Genomic DNA, 15,795 nt, shown 5'->3' with positions numbered 1-15,795 from the left:
GCTCTCAAGAGGTGCTGAAGAGAGGTTGAGACAGTTGGGGCTGTTCAGCCAGAGTACAGAAGGCTCCACAGAGACCTCACAGCAGCCTCCCTGGACCCCTCCCAGAGAGCTGGAGAGAGACTTTTTCCAAGACACAGTGATTGGACAAGGGAGTAATGGCTTTAAAGCAAGAGAGGGTGGATTAGATTAGCTATTAGGAACTGGATATAAGATGCTGGAGCGGGTTACCCAGAGAAGCAGTGGATGCCCCATCCCCCTGCGTACTCAAGGCCAGCTGGAAGGGGCCCTGGGCACCCTGGTTCAGTGGCAGGGGTCCCTGCTCATGGCAGGGGTGTTGGAAATCAGTGATCTTCTAGGGCCCTTCCAACTGAAATCATTCCACGATTCTGTGAACTCTAGGTTGATCACTTTTTAGATGACACTGTGCTGGCTTCCTCCAGGGATCAGAAAGGACTCTGTACAACAGAGCCAGTTCATGAGGGGAAAGTGCCAAAGGAATGCTGGGAAAGAAGATGCAGAGATGATCAGTGATGAATTAAAGGAGTCACCAAACATGCAAAAATATTTCACCAAGTATTTCACCTGTTTTAAGGCATCCAGAAAACAGACACTGAAAGGCCCACCCTCTATAAATGTGTACAATTCACAGGCCCTGGTGAAAAAAACGTGTCCTCTCTCATCCTACGCCATGAAGGCACATGATTGTCAGCTTTCACAAAGGTGTTTATAATACACGGATGTTGTGCATATGCAATGCACAATATTCTGGGATCAGGTAACTCTTACTTGAAGGTAAAAATTAGATGCAGATGCATTCTGAGGTCTGTATGAATGGGTTTGGAAAACTGCCCAAATCTAAGCTAACCTACCAAGTCTTCAACATGTAGTGGCCTCCTTTGTCACACTGCAGGTGTTGAAACTGTGAAAAGGTGTCAACACCAGGAAGACTGAAGCCTATTCCTTCTTGTGAACCTGATTCTGGAGCTTTACATTGAAATATTTGATTTAAAATAGTATTATGCATTATTCAGGGATCAGCTAAATTATTCTTTTGACATTGCTGATTTGTTTTCTTTTTTTTTACATTGAAATTTAGAAGGGCAAAGCATGGTGCTAGGAAAATTAGGAAATGTGTATAAAATTACAGAGCAGTAACTCCGTAGGGAAAATGTTTACTCTGCAGGCTTTTCTCTTTAGAACACAACTGCTTTAAAGCATCACATTAATTCTAATGTGTGTGTATTTAAAGAATGTACAATATATGTGAGAAAAAGACATGAAGTGCATAAGGTGGGGCTGCTGTGGCTAAGCACTACTTCTAGCAGAATACTACAGCAGTGCCATGAAATCCTACGTAAGTGGTCAGAACATAAGTAAGAGCTGCCTGTGGGTAGTCCCAACCTATTCACAAGCCCTTTTGAACAATTTTCCTACTTTTTTAAATACTGTTTTTGGCAAACATTTGATACTTGAAATACAAAATGCATGAGTCACCTACTGAGATGGGCACAGTATGTGGTTCATTGAATTTAGCTAAATTGTGAGTAATCTATCAATAGTCCTCATAGTGAACATACTTGTAATAATTTCACACATTACAAACAAGAGTAGGTATGATTTTTCAAGATTTTTTTCCAAGCATTTTTCACTGTAAGTTTTTACATTTTTTACTATGCTCCATCTATTGTTGTGGAAAATTGCTAACTTTTTAGTGATGGAGAATAAAAAGAAAAGGTAGCTTATTGCTCGTCAGTTTAAGCAACAAAGAACCAGAGAAGCAAAACTTGACATATTACAAAATACTGTCTTACAAAGCAAAGTCCTCAACAAGAGATTGAATGAATACAGATTCTTATACAGCTATTGAGATTTATTCTTCTGCCAGCATACCAATTTCTCTTGAGATGAGTAATTTTAAAATTCAGAGGCAGCAGTTCTGAAGGAGAGGGTTGCAAATTACTACAAATTCTGACTCGCCAAGAACGTGGTCAGTTTTTGTGGGTTTTTTTGGGTTTGGGTTTTTTTTGTGTGTGTGTGCAGGTTGCACTTAAAAAAAAAAAAAAGAGGTGAAAAGTATGTTTCTATTTTTGCTGCAGAGAAACATGAAACATGAACATTCAGGCATAAAATCTTTGAGGAGCGTTTTAAACAAACCCCTTAGAGGAACAGGAATTCAGCATCCCTGTGACGAAAATAAGGGGGAGGCCAGCCCCCAAAACACTTCACTTAAGCGCCAGCCTCTGATAAGAATTTTTCCCTGAATGTTTTTCATGAGTGTGAATGATTATACGGACATTTAAATTTGTCCCTGAAGTGTTATTTCAGTAGCTGAGACTTGGAAGCCGCCAACTCCCGGCTCGCACAAACCGGCCCCTGCCCGGCTCCCTCCTCTTGCGCCCTGTGTTTTATTCTTGGGAAGACCAGCGCGACCCTGACGATGGAATAACTGGTCTATTATGACAAACTGGTATCTTCTGACTAAATCCTTTCGAAATTACTCTTTCCCCTGAAGAAAAAAATACTAATATTTTAAAAAATAGGCTTTTCTCCTGCCTTAGCCCTGGCATTTCCAGCGATACGCTGCCGAGTCACCCTCAGCGCCTTTCCTGCGCTTTGGGCCCGTTAAGGTGCCGGACGCCTCAAAGGCCGCGCTGCTGGCGGAGCCGAGGCCGCGGGGCTGCCCGCGGGGAAGCCCAGCTTCCATGGGCTGCTCGGGGCTCCCCATCTTCCGTGGGCCGCCCGGGGCTCCCCAGCTTCTCGGGGCCACCCGGGGCTCCCCAGCTTCTCGGGGCCACCCGCTCGCCGGGGGTTATACGGCGGAGGGACAGGGGCCCAGGCGGCGGCACCCGCCGCTCCCGCCAGATGGCGCCCTTGCACAAGGGACACGGCGGCGGGAGCGGGGCCGCCCTGAGGGAGCGGGGCCGGGCTGAGGGAGCGGGGCCGGGCTGAGGGAGCGGGGCCGCGCTGAGGGAGCGGGGCCGGGCTGAGGGAGCGGGGCCGGGCTGAGGGAGCGGGGCCGCGCTGAGGGAGCGGGGCCGGGCTGAGGGAGCGGGGCCGGGCTGAGGGAGCGGGGCCGCGCTGAGGGAGCGGGTGTCCCCCCGGACAGCCCGCCGCTGCCACGTGGGGTGGCGGTGTGTCTCCAAACCGGCAGCGGCGTAAATACCCTCCGTTTCTCTTCCGCGATTTCTCGCAGCCCAGGCACTCGGCTTTTCGTTCCGAAAGTACGGAACACTTGTCAGTGTGGCTGGTGGTGCATCAGTGGGAAATGTAGGAGCAGGAGGTGTGTGAGGTGTGCTCACCGGGCGACACCTCTGCACGCACCCCGTGTCCCATTGCTCATGTGGTACTTCTTCCACAAGTTCCATGAAAATTAAATCTTGTAGTCATTGTTAAAGATATCGTTATCTATTGGTGAAATTTCCTGCCCAGAATGCTGCTACTGAATTGCTAGTCCTTCATATGCTTTCTCTTTACAAGATGTCAGAAGTAACTTCTGGTTATGAGTCAAATAAATCACAAGTTGTTTGGTGTTTTGGTTTTGGCTTTGCTTCTTTTATGAATTAATAACTATTTGACTTGTATGTATGCATAAATATCTGTGAAATTCAATGACAGAGAAACTCAAGCAAATGTGGCTATTCCAGCTTGTCCCCCAGCCACCAGCCTTGGAACCAGAACATAGTGTGAATAGATGGAAGAAAAGTACCATGAACTTTTACCCCTTTGTTTTTTATTTAGCATCTTCTTTGACTATCCTTATGAGTCATGCATTTTTTGGGCACAAATTACCATCTGGACAAAATGCTTTACCTACTTTGCTAAGCAGCATGATGATCCCAGGGGAGGTGAAGATAGCATTGGGACATGGAAGACCATAGTTATACAAGCTGTTTGAAAAACTGTTTTAAGAATTTGGTGAAGCTTGCTTTTATATTTGTAGGTTTTACCTTTTGAATGCTTCTTTCTTATTTCACACTGTTTATGGGTTACAATGAAGTAAAGCTTTAGAAGACAGAAAATTATTTTCTGTTAAGTCTCAGCAAATGGCTAAATCAAAATCATAAACTGCAAATATCACAGTGTTAAAGGCCTCTTTAACAGCTCTCTTGTTAACTTAGGTGATTTGTGTCAGTAATTAAGATCCTGGATGGCAAAAGTTTTTGAATTGTATGTTGTGGAAAATGGGAGAGGACAGACATGGGAACAATTAAGGAAACTATGGCAACAAAGGGCTCAGTAGCTCTATACAGGTAAGAAATGCATGAAATGTATTTGGAAGAGAAAGAGGCTTAGGAAAAGAAAACTCTGCAGCTGTAGGGAACCATGCCTGATAGGTAAGATCAAGAGACATGCCTGATAGGTAAGTTCAAGAGACAAAAAATCATCTCTGCTTAGGGTAATTACTAAAAAAACTTCATGCAACATCTCTTTCCCACTCAGGGTTTGTATCTGCAGTGTCTCAGGTGTATCATGAAAACTGTAAAGAATGAATGCTTAGTTACATTGCTGGTCAGAACATCAGAGCAAAGAGGTCAAGGAATCAGTCAATGCTCCAGTTTTTCCCACACATATGATAAAAAAAAAAAAAAAAAAAAGATAAACTGCTGTTTATTGGACAAATAATGGCTCTTACTGGACAAACAGGTGACTGATCCTCCTATAGAAAAGCTCCATTCAGAAGGACTTCTACAATGATCCCTTGGCTTTTAATTTCTTGTTTATCTTGTTTATCTTGGCAGTTCTTAAAATTTGTGTTTTAAATCAATATATTCATGGCTTCTTGGCATTATTTCATGTTGACTGTTTGTTTGGACTCTTGTTTCATGCGTGTGAGAAATCAGAAATCTGAATAGCAGGATCTTTCAAGAACATGTATATAAACTCTGACTTTCATGCTTCCATGCATGAGTATAAAGAACACAGAATTAATGGCTCTTCCCAGCACTCTTCAGATGCAACCCAGTGACTGCTCAGCTCATCATTTTGCAAACTTTAAAATCTGTAAACCTTTTTGCAAAGGTGTGAAGAGCTTTTTTCCTTTTCTTATTTGAAATTAATATTTTTTCAAAGTCTATATCTGCAAGGCCTGTTCAAACTGTTTTGCATCCATGATGTTTTGTTCTACTTAGACAAAGACAAGCCCCAGAGACGTGTTCGGCATGTTTATGTCTGTCTGAGAATGCAAAAGTTTGGATATTCATGGTTTAACATCCTTAACACTAACCATCTCATGTAATTCTAAGAACTGCTGTACTAACAATGTCTGAAAAATTCCTAAACTCATGGCATTGAAGTCTCCAGGAGGGAGAAAACTAAACATGGTTCCAAAAATCCTCATGGGATTCTTCAAAAAGAGGCCTAAGAACATTGTATTGCTCCAGAGCTAAAGACTCGATGTCCTCTCTTGCCCCAGGCATGGAGATGCAGAATACACTGCCAGGTGATTTATGCAAAGGGAACCTTTGTTCTAATTGCAACAGCACTGGCCATACTGAAGGAACAGCAGTGGTGTATCCAAATAGAGGATTAAACACCTTGTCCACCAATGCCCTCTACAAGGAATTAGCAGTTAACACTGATGTTTGTAGCAGTTGAGTCACCTCATAAGACCACAACTCAGCTACCCAACTCAACTTACTGCTTCCACTGGTTTCAACTGAAAAATCTTCCTCCCTCTTTGTGGACAGGAACCTTCAGGAAAATTCAGTTGGATCACAGTGGAATGATGTTTCACATGACCATTCTGGCTACTGAGAAGTCATGATCATTATGGCACACCGAGGAAGGGATCCTACTGTCCACCAACACCTTCATCCAGACGACCTGTGCTGCACTCAAGTGCCATCCTCTTTTGCATGAGCTGGATTAATTGTGTTTGTTGGTCACCGGTAGTGGGCTGTCTCTGCCACACTCGTGGAGCTGCCATTTATGCTGTGCTGGTGCTTTCAGATGCCAGCCTGGACACCCTAAGTTCTCAAGGGTTTTTAGGCACTTCCTGTACAACAGTGGAGATCCTCAGAGTGCTTCCCCCACCTCAGTGAATGAAAGACCTGGAAAGATCTCATTGTCCTACACACCTGCAAGGCTGTGAGAGTCCAAGCAGTGCCTGTTACAGCTGGGTAACTTATTGCTCTCCCAGTACTGTACACCAGCCATACTGCCTAAACAACATTTAGAATAAACAACTGAAAAAGAGAGAAGACATAGAAGATGTTCACCCCTTGCGATTGTTAGAGGCTGATAACTGTTGTCACAGATGCTGCATGTAGGTCAGAAACATGGCCTGAAACCACAGAAAATTCAACTACAGCAGCTGAAGATTTGGAAAAAAATAAGATCTAACAAGCTAGAGGCTGCAAAACTACAAGGAAAAGAAAACATTACTTCTCAGTGCTGTATTCTAATCTGAATAAGAACAGAGTTCAAGGTTTGCTACAAAGGATCAAAGAAACCAGATGACTAACTGGCAAGAATGAAAATGAGGATTAGAAGCAGCAGACAGGAACCTGAACTGGAAAGCAAACCAAAGCTTTCTACAGCTGAAGAGGCTTGGCAAAAAGGATCAAACCATTGTGGAGAACGACAGCTTCAGGCACAAAGAAGATGAAATAATGATTGCAAAACCCCAGGTTGTGATAAAGGAGACCAATTGCTTAAAACCATACTTAAAGTGCCCATTCTTCTATCTGGCTTTTTGTGGAGTAGTTTTGATTAATTTAGCTTTGGTTAACATACAGCATTAAAATTTAGATTATGAACTGGATAATATACTTTATTCAAGTTTAAATTACTTAAATCATACTTATAGTAGAACAAATTCCATGTCTTATAGGTGCAAAATCTCATGGGACTTGTGGTGTTTAAGGGGATGGAAATTGGGCAGCAAGATTAAGTGGGTCTAGTGCACACCTTCATGTATTGGATATATGCTGCTGTCTTTTCCTAGTCAAAATAATCTAAGAAGTGTGGAGGAACTGAGCTCTTGTCAGGTCTTTTAATTCAGTTCCTCATTAACCGGTTGGTGCTGCTGAATTGGTAATTGCCCTTTACCAGAAAAGCTGCTAAGATATTTATCCCTTCAGAGTTGTACACATGTGATTAAGCCAGTCAGGAAAGGATCTGTATCTTGGCTGCTGCCTGCTCAGCTCCTCCTAGATTGTCACACTGACCACAGCTAATGCATTTATCCAAATAGGGTACCACAGATTCAGCTTCCCTGCTTCTGGTGTCATTAATAGTCATAAAGTCCATGGGACCATCAAGATGTTTCCAAGGTACTTGAATTGTTACTTCAGCTTTGAGCCCTCCTTCTGGCTGTGGAGGCAATCAGCTGTAGGACAGGTTTTGCTGAGCTTGGGCAGCTCTGTGGTGTGCTGTGATCTGCAACACTTCTGGGCTCTTCAGAGCTTTTTGCAAGTGCTAGTCACTGCTTCACCTTTCTGCTGCTGTCCTCTCATGCTTTCTGGAATGTTGTAGGAAGCTTCAATGGTTGGCTGGGGTCACAAATAAGCAGGAGAAGGTGTCGTTACCAGGGGCAGCGAGGAGGAACCTCAGATCCCAGCAGATATCCATTTTCCTATAGAAATAGCAAAGTCCTACTGTTTATCCTCAAGATAACATTGTAGTGGTCTGAGGATCAAAAGTCGTAACAGATAGCCTATTACACAGAGAAACAGGAGTCTGATCTTCTCAGAAGTTTTAGGCGTATCTTTGACACTTTATGCAGGATTTTATACCATTTCCAGTCCTGTATGTGGTGACATTGCACTAGTCTTTTTTTTTTTTTTCCAGCTTTCTTCTGCATTTGAAGTCCTGTGGTGGGAAGAGGTGATTTCATTCTGCTTCTTCACTGTGGAGTTCTGCCATTGGTGGGACAGCTGTCTGAGGCTCCTTGCAGATAACTAATTCAGAAAGACTCCTCTAAATTGTCCTGACAACTTAACTAGCTCATTGCTTTTTACTGTGTGAGAAATGAGAATGGATAACAAAGCTGACAGAAAATTACCTTTTTCTTATCCCTTGATATGGTCCTGAGCATAGCCTGGCTGTAACTGCAGTAAAACTAGTGTTGGGATTGATTGCAAGTTATTACACAATCTTTTAAAAGACTTCTGAGGTGTGTTCCAGCAGGAGGGGAAGAAATGGAAGAAGAAGGTGCTGTTTCTTGGGGGGTTCTGTTTCATATTTAAAATATCTCTAAATACAGTTGCAGAGGTTGGGTCATGAATTCTGCAATTGGGTACAAATATAAATGTGAATTGTGAATTACAGAGTGAGTAGAAATAAATGTTCATTATAAGATTGGCTGAAAACTTCTGCCTGAAAAATTTCTTCAACATCAGCAAAGGCAGAAAATGACTAATTTATGTCCTTTCTCCCCCCGCTTTTCATAATATAGGCTTTCCTTAACAATGTTGAAATTTCAAACCCACATGAGGGGTTTGAAAGGGTTGCCTTTTTACTGACTGAAGTTGTTGGGGCTGGAGTTGAACAAACCTCCAAAATAAGTAGGAGATTGAAGCATTGGTTGAACAAAAACCATAGCTTACCACCAAAATTATGTACCCAGTAATTCCCACCTGGAAATTGTGGTTTGTTTGTCTACTTTTTTCTCTGAGCTGGACTCCAATACAAGGATGATTTTGTAGGGCACACATTATCAAGGCTGGAAAGGAAACCACCTTGTATTGAGCTTGGGAAGGTTTGTCCACCATGGTGGGTGGCAACACAAGTCATAAAGGCAACATTTCCAAAACAGAATTTTCTGTATTTAGCCAGAAGTATTTAACCAAAGTTTCTTTTTTACTCTTCCATTAAAATTGAAAAAGTGCACTAGTGAAAATACAGCTACACAAGTTCATTTTTTCTCATCCTGCTGTTCTAGTGGATCTTTCTGCTTCCCAGTCTCTATCAAAATAAATGCAGCTAAAATGTCTGTCTTCTTGAATTAAAAAGTAGAGGAATGTGTAGAGACACTAGAAACGTGGTTGTGATGTACTCTACTCTGGCTGCAGGCTGCTGCTGCTCTGTGCCAATTGCCTGGGAGCTGTGGGACCAGCAGGATGCTGCAGCTGGAACCAGCATGTACCACTGACCCAGTGCAAGGTTCCACAACCTGAGAGCTGCTCTCTTGTAGCACCATAAAAAAAGACAGAACTGCTGAGAAGTTTTGGAGGATCCAGTTTATACAATTGTATTTCTCAAAGGCAAAGTCTTTCTACTTAGGCTGTTTTTGAGGCTGGCTGTTTCTGCTCTTTGTTTTAAACACCAGCCCAGCTTTGTGGAAGGATCAGCTCCTCCTTGGATCTGGGAGTGTCGTTTAGTAAGAACGCCTTTTCTTCAAACATCATTGCAGGATTGCTCTCTTCTGCTTGAGGGATCTTTGCCCACCTCATCCTTTGGTATTTTTCAGTGAGTGCTTGACCTGATCTACTGGGGTTTGTTTGATTTTGGCTTATGTGTGTGAAGTTTACAAATTATATTGTCCCATACATAGTGTGGGAAGGGCTAAACTTCCAGTTTATGTTGTGATGTAGGAAAGGCATATCTGTGCCTTTCAGATGTCTGGTTATGTTCAGAGGGTTCAGTTGTAAATAGGCACAGATGTTGCCACATACTAGCTGGTTTGTGCTAGGCAAACTAAGCAGCCCCTGGGTTGACTGAAAGGGGCCTTGCCCAGTCACATCTCTCCCAAGGCTGCAGGCATTTCACTGGCCAGAACCTGAAAGGGCGTAGAGATCAGACCAATGAAAGTATCCAGACCAGGTTTTTCAAATCTCCTTTATAAGGAAGGGCTTGAGAATGAACTCTGTTCACCATATGAACATCACAGTGAGTGGTCTCTTTGTCTCCAACCCACTCCCCCCCAAGTCAACCTCACAGACAGAGACATGTAATAGGGAAAGGATAATGAAGATGTGGTTTTGAATGAACAGAGCAGTACATGCTTTCATGTTTCATGATTTAAATTGAGAGAGTGTGGTCTGATATCATAAGACTGGTGGAATGTTTTTGTTGCTTTGAATTTCTTTTTCCCATCATTCTTGACAGTGACTTACTATATGTTCTAGATGGATAAGTCACTCTAAATTTCTTTCTCTTTTGACTTTGCATTTGCTATTTGGATCCACCAAGGAAACGGAGATTCTCCCTTGACATATTTGTATAGTATTGAACTCAGCAGAACTGTGCTTTAATTAGAGTGTTCAAATATGGATGTAATGGAAATAATAATAATAATAATAATAATAATAATAATAATAATAATAATAATAATAATAATAATAATAATAATAATAATAACAACAATAAATTAGACATTTAATCATCACAGTATTTGCATAACATTGCCAGCATTTCATGCAAATGTTTTATTCAAATATTTTGTGGGAGTTTACCCATTATCCTTCTCACAATAATTATACATTTTTATAAGAGAGAAACAATATTATTTTTTTCTTGTGGTTTAGGATCATTGTCTCTCTCTTTCTCAACTCTAGTGTAATAATGTCCTTTGCAGTTAATAAAATTTTTCCAACCATTAAGAAAGCTCTGCTTGGTTGGAGGCTGTTATACATTAGAAAATAACTAGTCTGCCCGCCATGACAGTCACTGTCCTTATGAAAGCTCTTTAAGTAACCTACTATGTAGATTTCCACAAAGAATGTCTTGAAGATACTGAAATGCATAGATTTAGTTAGTTGTTTATTCATGTATTTTAAGCAGCTGATTCTGTATAGCATGAGCTTAGTTATAACAAGCTGAGTATGGTGTTATCCCAAAGTTTAATTTTTCTGTACTGTTGCTAACACTGATGAAAAGTGCTCAAATTGCCAGATCTCAATTATTCTGAAAATTATTCCTATAAATGACATCGCTCTGAAAGAAAAGCAAAATAACAAAACTACTTAAAAGATGAGAAGAAATAATGCCTCCACCATAAATGGCAAAGTCTTGTGAAATACAGTTATACATGGCATATTGTTTGCAAAAGCAGGGCAAAAGCAGTTTTGACTATTGCTCTAACACTGCTGTCCATGTTACCATTCTGTGCCATGTCCTGGGTTCTACACTCCTGTGTGATAGCAAAACAGATTCTATTGTCGCCAATACAACACAGAAGAAACATTGTTTCTGAACAGAGTTCAGAAAAAGCAACAGGTTTAATTATTGTACTTTAAGTTTGAACCTGAAAGCTGCCTAGCTGCCCAGGCTGGAGCAGCAAGGTGTGAGAGCACACAGGGACCTGGAGGCTTCTTTGCCCTCTCTCTGCAAATCTATGTGTGGCCTGTAGATGTTTCACAACATCTCAGGGTCAGGGGTCAAGGCCATCCTATCTGAAGGGCTAGATCAGGGACTCATATTAAAAACACTGGTTGTCAGAGATTGCTGCGGCCTTTGAGCTGCTCTCTTCTGATGAAGGCGTTGTTCTTAGCACTACTGCCAGAAAGCATTGTCCTTCTCAATGCCACCTAGTTGTGTCTCTCACTTGGAGCTAACACAGACTTGTATTAACAAAGTCTAGATGGAAATGTACAAAAGAAAAATTTGCATAATATCAAATCAGGGTTTAATGAGATCATGTCTGCTGTTTGCTCTGTGATAGGTGGTATGTGATTGCATTTCCTACTTCATATGGTGGTTTGAGGGGTTACTGAAAATGGTTATTGTCTTTAAATTTGGTTCACCTGTGCCTGTTACTCAGCAGAGTAGTGGGACAGTACCTCCCTTTATCTCCACACTTGGCATACATTTTCTCCTCTGCAGACTAGATATATTCCCAGAATAAAAGACCCTAGTCTTGTCTTAGCACATTAGTAGTGGCTCCAACCAGTGCATAGGAGTGATATTCATGATGAAGGGGGAGAAAGATCTCCTTACTATTAGTTTTCCCTTTTAATTAAGGTAAGAAGCTGTTGAGAGAAAGCTTCAAAGTGTTTCATCCTAGGCAGAGTTTCTCAAGCAATCTGGAAACATTTTAGTCACTAAAATATTGTATCTCACTAATTTTTCCAATGCTTGCTAGCAGCTCCTTGGGAAACTTGGACAGCAAATTTTTTTTTTATCTGCAAAATCAGGACTCAGTTCTTGCAGGAGCATCACACACATTCTTGGAAAGGTATGCATGTGCCTCTGAGCATGTGCCTGCTTTATCACAACATTTCAGTTTAAAAAAAGTAACTTTACTTCATCTCTTAAGAAATAAATAATTTGGGGTCTATGACCATGGGTACAAATATAGAAGACAAGAGAACACCATTTTAGGTTGTTTTTAAACAAGCTCCTTTTTATTATTTTGTTGTTGCTTCAGCATCTCAACTACCTTGAAAGCTATTGGCTTCTCCATGCTACCCCAGAGGGGTGCTCAGCATTCTTAGGGCTATTTCTTCTCTGCCAAGGCATCTCTTTGCCTTCCTCATGCTACAAGACCTTTCAAAACCCCTCACAGCAACATCACCAGTTACTGTGGTGGATTGTCCTTTTCTCTTCCTCAGGCTTGTTGAAGAAAAAGCTTAATTTATATGTCTTCCATTGCTCAGCTGTCTTGTTAAAAGCTTCTACAAGCAATGGTAAAATTTCCTGGATTTTGTATCTTGAAAAATATTGGGGTTTTCAGACTTATTTTGGTTTCAAAGGCATCATTGGAAGATGAAATATGATTCAAGGCACAGTGTCATGGCTAAGAGCATATTTGGGATAAGAAGCAGCTAAGCACTGTTAGTTAAGTGGGGATGAATCAGAGACATGTTCCACAAGAGATCTCTGCTCTGTATTCCACTTGAACAATGGACAGGTCTATGGCATCGAAAGGAATGGCTTCCAGCAAGCTTATTTTTGGCAATCATAGACAAGCTATTTGGCACACTGTTTCACTTAATTTCAACTGAATAAAAGAAGGCAGTCAAGCTCCTTTATGAAAGTGAACAAGGAAAAAAGAGAAGTCTGTGTCCAAAGCAGAAAATAGCTAGAAATATAGAGAGACTAAGATGATGATTTTTGGGGGATGGTGGAAATTACCATTGTTTGGTAATGCAGAGCTCAGGCAGTGGGTGGAACACAGATGTGGAAGCAGAAAAACAAGAGGTGCAGCAGAAGAGGCAGGAGAACTTGGAGTAGCATTTCCCCTTAGAAGAAGCCAAGACCAAGCTTCTTTTTGAGCAGATTGGTGTCTGAAAAGACAGGCTTGGAAGCATGCCCAGATGAACTGTTTCTTGTCTGTTCCTGCTGGATTCTGGGAAAACGAATTTAATGTAGATTCTTTGTGTAAATAAACAGCTGTAGCAAAGAAATACCTGCCTCAGATCACAGGCTTCACCACATAATTGTAACAGTTCAGCAAGTCTCAAAAATTGTCTTATTACTAGACATTGTCTTATTGCTAGAAGAGGAAACAATAGAATAAACACACACACACACACACACACACACACACACACACACATATATATAAGTATGGCTTTTCAATTGGAATAGTCTTGAAAGGAATCAAAACTTTCTACAAAATTAGCCCCAAATTGGTGATGAGTTAGAACAAAGAAAAGACAAAAGAAGTTGAAATTCTTTCAATATTTTAGAAAGTAAATAATTCATTGTCTCATTTTAAAATTGATTTCAGAGTCAAGATGCTGAACCTGGAAGTGGGTTTAAAAAAGAGATTTGAAGAGGCAGGCTTTTAAAAACAAAATGTAAAAACTTCCCCCCATGTTTCAGTTCAGCCATTGAACTAGAAAATCACAATTCTTTTTGGTAGTCTGAATCAGGTTCTCCTGCCCCTGAAAACAATGTGCAACCTAGCAAGCATTTCTTACCATCTGAAATGGTGAGTCTAGCAATTTTAGATGTCTAGTGGTTATTCCTTCTGACATTCAACCCTCTAAAATCAATAGTGAGGCTGTACCAGCTTGGCACTTGGTCTCTGCCTTTGTCACCAGCCTGGCAGGAGCTTAGCCAGCATAGGTGAGGTCTCATCAGTCTAGAGAGGAGAAGGAGGAAAAGCCTGAGAGGGAATTTCATCAATGCATATAAATATTTCAAAGATGGATGTCAGTAGGATGGTGTCAGAGTCTTTTCAGTGGTGCTCAGTGACAGGACAAGAAGCCATGTCCACAAATGCACAAGGTGATCTCCAGAGGTACCTTCCAACCCTAACAGTTCTGTGATTCATTTTCTGGGCTCCTGGCTCATCATTGCCATGACCAGACCACCCCAAGCCTGGACAAGGGGAGCCCTTCCTTGACCTGGCATCTGCTTTCTGTTTGTCCTGGGATTCTCTGATTTTCCCTGACCTATGGCTTCAGTTAAGGAAGTGTTTCCTCCAACTCTTTTACTTAAAATAAAACTGTTTCTGATTCTGCTTCTTTAAGTGTTTTGTGCAATTATGGGGACATATCCAGAACTATTTTGGTGATGTAAGCACTTGCTCTGGGGAGACAAGTAAAGTTAAATTAGATCTTTTGTGTTATTCAAATTATAGATTTTGTTGTTTTGATGAGTTTAATATTCTCATCTGCTGTTGAAAAATCTGTAAGCAATTAAAAACTGATTCCACTAAAACCTCTTAGATGCCTGTTAATGTTTTTATTTCAGAACCAGGTAAAAAGAACTTTGTGATAATGTTCAGTTTTTATGCTTTTTGTCATAAAGTGCTTTTTGTCATAAAATGGGCTTTGCTAGTGGTGGCAGTCTTTACTAATGACACTGCCAGTCACTCGTTATGGTCTGGAATAATTAGTTTGTTCTAACATGAACTAGAGATTACAAATATCTCATTTTTTCGTAAAGGTTAATCTAAGACTTTGATCTGAGAAAAATCCATTTACAAGTAAGAGTCAGACTAGCTTTATCCACTGCATCAGAAGTGATCCCAGTGGTGATCATTAAGGAAAGATTGTAAAAAGCATCAGAACTAGAAAAGATTTGGAGGAATTCTTGCAGAAAAAGAGGCAGACTTCATTCTGAGAGGTGTTAATGGGAGCTTGAGGTTATGGATGTGAGAGATGGATATTCCTGTTTAGTGCTGTGTCCGGCTTTGGACATGGCACTTCCAGAATAAAGCAGGTCTCTGGAGAGAGGAGCCACAAAATTTATAAAGAATTTGCTAAATATTTGCTAAACTGTATGGAAAGAATGATGTGTCTATATCAATTTATGGGAAATACAAAAGGGAACAGGACACAACTCTTTCAGTATGTCTCAAATGGTTATGAAGAGGATAATAATCCATTATTCCTTATGTCCCCTGCAGGGAGGACAAGGAATTTATTGGGTTTTCTTCAAATGGGTCACTAATATTTGTATAAATCCAGAAGCCTGAAGCATAACCCAAACACTATTTACAATAAATTTACCTGATTTTTCAGCTTCTGTGTGTTGTGTTAATAATGTTATTTTATGGTCTTACTGTTTAATCTTCCTTACTTTTGTAAAAAACAGCATTATTTATAATTTCATCAAGTATTTGTACTGTTGTTCCTAATATGAGTATTTGTTCTCACCTAAGACATGTTATAAAATTTTTTTAGACTCACCCAGATAACTGACAACTGTGCCATTATGTCTGTTTTGGGATGGCACTAAAACTGGTCACTGCATGGTGGATGGTGGTTTAACACGTGAACCAGAGCTTCATGGCACCATCATTCTTACTCCTTGTATTCTGCTGAGAAGAGGTGCATGCTCAACATCCTGCTGTGCAGAGCATGGGTGCTCAAGAGGTACAGAAGAACTGGTCCTAAATGTTAAGCAGTGAGAGATTTCACAAAAAGAAGTTTGTAATAAAGTCATAGATTTTAAGGG

The 15,795-nt window shown here is 40.9% G+C and overlaps 1 long non-coding RNA gene across 5 annotated transcripts in view; it reads right to left on the bottom strand.

Moving 5' to 3' along the window:
• LOC135302912 (uncharacterized) overlaps window positions 1-15,795 on the bottom strand; it is an 80,812-nt gene that overhangs the window by 49,112 nt on the left and 15,905 nt on the right. For 4 of the 5 annotated variants that reach the window (XR_010364464.1, XR_010364466.1, XR_010364465.1 and 1 more), the window contains one exon: window positions 12,137-15,730. This is a non-coding gene — a long non-coding RNA (uncharacterized LOC135302912). Of the gene's footprint in view, window positions 1-12,136; window positions 15,731-15,795 lie in introns of those variants that run through there. The other variant, XR_010364467.1, reaches the window with a different exon arrangement.

This window comes from Passer domesticus, chromosome 6, assembly GCF_036417665.1.
Source record: "Passer domesticus isolate bPasDom1 chromosome 6, bPasDom1.hap1, whole genome shotgun sequence".
Lineage (NCBI taxonomy): Eukaryota > Metazoa > Chordata > Aves > Passeriformes > Passeridae > Passer > Passer domesticus.
The sequence above is the reverse complement of the archived record's forward strand: the minus strand, read 5'-3'. Positions and strand labels throughout refer to the sequence as shown.